Source organism: Vitis riparia, chromosome 3, assembly GCF_004353265.1.
Source record: "Vitis riparia cultivar Riparia Gloire de Montpellier isolate 1030 chromosome 3, EGFV_Vit.rip_1.0, whole genome shotgun sequence".
NCBI lineage: Eukaryota > Viridiplantae > Streptophyta > Magnoliopsida > Vitales > Vitaceae > Vitis > Vitis riparia.
This window is the reverse complement of record NC_048433.1, coordinates 17,586,201-17,591,533: the sequence shown is the minus strand read 5'-3', so window position 1 is coordinate 17,591,533 and position 5,333 is coordinate 17,586,201.

Below are 5,333 nucleotides of genomic sequence, written 5' to 3'. Positions count from 1 at the left end.
TTTTCCAGTGCACATGCGTTTTTTTGTTTTTTGTTTTTTATTTTTATTGTACCATTCTTCTATTTTCCAGTGCACACGTTTTTTAAAAAAAAAAACAAAAATTTTTAATATTTTTTTTCTAATCCCTTAAGCCACAATTAACAATATATTTATTTATTATTATTATTTTAATAAATTAACCTAGTCTAAAACGAAATCTTCCAAATAATCCTTTTTTTTTTATAATAAAATTAACCCTAGCCTAAAATCGAAACCTTCCAAGGAATCTTTTTTTTTTTCATCTAAAAAACTTAAGATCTCCCAAATTCCAACAATAAATCAAAATCTTAAATTTTCACTATTTTGATATTAAAACGAATTAAAAAAAAAATAGACTAACCCTAATCTAGATTTAGGTTTTCCAAAAGATATCTAATGTGTTTGAAATTAACCAATGAATCTAAAATATTAAACTAGGGGTTAGAATCTTACCTATAGAGATATGTTCTTCAAACCCTAAAATCTGACTCTAACCTTACGTTCTCTGGAATTCTACGAACATGAACGCTATTCAAAAAAGAACATGAAGAATAAAATTTCTAATTCATACTTAGGGTATTTATTCATAAAATTACATTTTTACCCCTCATCCATTTTATTAAATTAATTAATTAATTAATTAATTCAATTATTATCAATAATTTCCTAAATTACCCCTAAAAAAAAACTTGGGCATTACAAGGATCCTTGTAAGTAGATGACTTGTTCATAGTCGATTCGTGGGTATAGGCAACCATTAGATTAGAGGTTGTAGTGCACTACCTCTTAATTAAAGAGATGATTGGTCTTGGTTATCAGGATAGGTTTCCCATGGTAAGTGCACTAGAGTGTATGGTTACATGATATTGGATAAGACCTATCGTGAGTCATGACTTAACGATATCAAGTAGTCGTGACATCACCAAGTTGCTTTATTATGTTGTTTCTCAACCTTGAGAGAATATTGAACTTGTGTTAAAGTTAGCAATGACTTTGACCTATGAGTGAGATTGTAAGCTAATCATATATTCACTACAAATTGGGTTACTATTGAAAGAAACCAGTAGCAATAGGTATTCTTAATAGAGGCACCATGATATCTCATGGGACTGAAACAAAGTGTCCCATTGGGTGATCCTAAGGAGGTACATTCATGTAAGCTATGATCATAGTAGTTCCTTTAGTGGAACTTAACATTATACTCTTGGAGAGCTAAGATATATTAGTTGAACAAACAATATGAGGATTTGTAACTCAAGGATAGTAGGATAGTCTTGAAAGGCTGATAGCTTTCACCTTGTTAAACTACGAACATTAGTTCATAGGGAGATTGAATGAAATCGATAGCAGGTCACAGGCTCGAGAACACGGTGTCTTATTGTTATTTGCATATGATATTGAAGTTCAGTTGATTTTCTATAGTGGGATGTTGAATCAACTTCAAAATTGAATTTTGAGAAAGCTAATACCACTACAAAAAAATAGGTTTTTAATGATGAATCTTTAGTCACGGCCACAAATTTCGTGACCAAAGATATTATTGTGTCACGACCATAGTAAAATTGTGACTATGTGTTAATCAATTTGGGTGGAAAAAAAAACATGTTTAGTCACGGTGATTTTATCAACTGTCACCAAAAGGATTGATGAGATGGTATTTTAGTGACAGATTTATTTGAAACCGTGACTATTTGTAAATTTAGGGAGGGAAATTTTGGCACTAATAATTTTAGTCATGGTAATTTTATCATTCGTGACAAAAAGTGTAACAAATGATGTTTTAGTCACAGTTTTTTTGTGAAACCGTCACTATATATATATATATATATATATATATATATATATATATTTTGTGACTTTTAGTCACGCCATTGATTGACTGTGATTGTATGGGAACTTATAGTCACAAATTTCACATTGACCGTGACCAAATGCATAGAGGTTTATTTAAAATATTTTGAACCTATGGTCACGAGGTTCACACAATCATGACCAAAGTCTATTTTTTTTTTTATTTATTTTAAACCATTTTTGGGTTACCTATTATAATTTTTTAGATAATATTATATATATATATATATATATATTATATATATATATCATAGAAATTATCATTAATAGTAATAATAATAGTTCTTATTAATTATAAAAAGTTTAAAGTTATATTATTATATATTTTTAAGTTAAGAAACAAATTAGTGTGTTACCTATTTTTCTTTAGTTAAAATTATTTAATTTCCTTGTTATGATCAATGTTATAATAAGAAGTAAAATAAAGTTTAATATATTAGTTTAAAACTATGATGGTTCAATTTGATATTATTTGATAAAAAGTTTAAATGCAAGTGAGTTAGCAAATTAAAAAACAATTTTGATTTTATATATGATAAATAATTCTTATTGTATTTAAAAAAGTAGGGACAATTGTCTTTTGGACCCGGTTGGACCCAAAAATTAAGATTTGACCTATAAAAGTTGCATAATTGATGGGGAGGATATAAAATATGAAGAGACTAATATACCCTTCAAAACTATTTTCTACCATAATGTTTGAGAAACTTTTTTATCTTAATTTTTTTTAATAATTATTTTGAAAATTTATTATTTTTAGAAAACTAATTTAAAAAAAAATTATAAAAATATATCATTTAAAAAAAATAAATTTGACATATTTTTAGTTATTTTTTATATACACAATTTTAAAAATATATATTTTCCAAGATGTTTGATTTTTAAATAATAATAATTTATTTTTATTTTTATTTTGGAAAATAGTGTATTTTTTTTTTCCAAATCACTAAATTATATTAAATTTTATTGAGGTTTGCAAAATGAATAAAATTTAAATTAATATTTTTTTTACTTTTTTTGCCATAGTCAATAAAAGTCATTTTTGGAAAGATAAAAAATTCATATCATTCTTCTCAATTTTCACACTTCCTTTAGGTCTTGCGCTTAAATAGTGAACTTATATAGACTAAAGCTTAATTTTTGGGTCCAATTAGGTCCAAAACACAATTGTCCCTTTAAAGTATCAATAAAAGTGATAACTAAATTTTACTATTAACAATTAAGATCAAAATAATCTTTATAATAGGTTTATTAATAATAGTTTAATGATAATAGGTTTTATATAAAGACATTAAGAATTTGATTGGCTATTGATATGTTTTTTTAATTAGGATGATAATAAGATAAGTTATTATAAGAAGATTTTATTAAATTGTAGTTACTTCCTTTTTTAGTAAACTTAAATTTACTAAACATGTAACAAGATATTTTTTCAATTCATTGTTTTTTTTTCTTGGTTTAGATTTTTTTTCTTTTTCTATCTTTTCTTGGCTCAATGGCCTACGAAGTAAGGGCGGTTGGGCTAAGAAGGAAGAAAATCATTTAAAAAAATTGTGATGTTGACGTGATGACTTCACTCAATCTTTAATTTTATGTTTCAGCATTAACAAAGGTCGGTCTTGGTCTTACTTTTTTGAACGTTGCCAACAACATTTATTTATTAAAATAAAAAATTATAATAATAAAAAAATTATAGTTTGGAATTTTCCTTAAAGGCGCGTCTGAAATTTATTTTTAAAATTTATTTTTATTTTTTATTTTAAAAATAAGTTTATGAAAATATGTGGAATGAATATCTTTCTTTAGATTTTAAATATTATAAAAACAATTTCTAATTATATACTTTTAAAAAAAAAAATTTATTTTTAAAAATAAAAAATTGTTTTTAAATCACACTACAAAGTATCATATAAGTTGTAAAATTTTTTATAATTAATAGTCCTATAGATCACTTTTTCTCCCTGGATATTCCTATTGAAATGGAAAGTTGAAAGGGTGAAATGATATCATTGATTAAAAAATTGAACAAAAAAGTAAACTAGCATGCTCCAAAGTAATCAATGTTTAAACCCATTTAGAAATGTCAAATTATTAAGGCAAGACCTCCAAACAATGTGTAATATTCATCGTCCCTTTGACACCGCCTTGATTTGATCCTTTAATTAGGAAAGTAATTAAGTAAAATGTTGGTTAGTATAAAGCAAATAATTCCCCAACTTATATCATCAATAGAATAGATAGCCTTACCAAATCAATAATCCCCTTCCTTCCATATCGATACAACATTCTTAGTGTATTCGATGATTGTTACATTTTATTTTTTGAAAATGATTATAATATCATATAATATAAAAAGAAAAATAGTTAAAGAAATTCCCGAACCTATATTTTGAATTGGGTAGACATACTTTAAAGTCATGAGGGTTTATTGGGCTCAAAATAGGTAATATCTACTCAAAATGAAAAAGAGGTCCTTACAATCGTTTAATAAAATAAATAAACCTTAACTATCCTATTTATGAATTAAAAAATAGATTAGAATATTAATTACAATTTAAAAATAATGTCTTAAAAGCATAATCATCATCAAATCTTTATTCTAATTTCTTTATGGGATCGTCATTCAAAAACTTCCTAATAAAAAAATCAAAATGACATTAGAATAATAAAAAAAAAAGATCTTCTATCTATCTATGACACTCTCAAATAAAAGAAGGTATTATTGAATTGCAATCATTAGACATAAAATAGGAAGTTTACAAATATAAAAATACTTATTTATTGACAATGAAAAGAAAATAATTTTAATTTTATTTTAAAGATACAAGATAAATTTATATTTTTATAAAAAATTTATTTTTTTATATAAAATTTATCATTATATTTTATTTTTTTTTAAAAAAAAATATCCCAACAAAATATCCGATTTTCAATCTCCATTATTTAGATATATTAAAGAAGTACATGAATGGATGAAAACATAAAAGATGAATCTGGATAGAAATGAATGACATAATCATATAAACCAACAGTACAAGTAATCAAATTTTTTATTTTTCTATAATTATTCGATGGTGGGAAGTGGGAACCCTAACGAAAACGTACATTCTATAGGAAGTTACACCAAGCAGAAAAGATGAAATACCCTAGCCCTTTCGCCAAACTAAATAGAAAACCCCAAAATTCTAGCCCTTCGCTTATCTTCTTCTAGCCAACTACAATCTCTCATCTCTCTCCTTGGGTTAGGTCAGTGCTTTCATTTTCTCTCTCTGTATATCTCATGAATAGGTAGATGGATTGATACTTACAGATATAGGTATTGAGGCGTGAAATTATAGGGATGCATTGGAATTTTTTGGTTTCCTGAGGATTTCTTCTGTTTATTGCTTGTTTGATTTTAGGGGTTTTACGTTTCGATTTGTTGCTAACGGAAAGTAGGAAAGTACGAGGAATTGAAGTTCTAA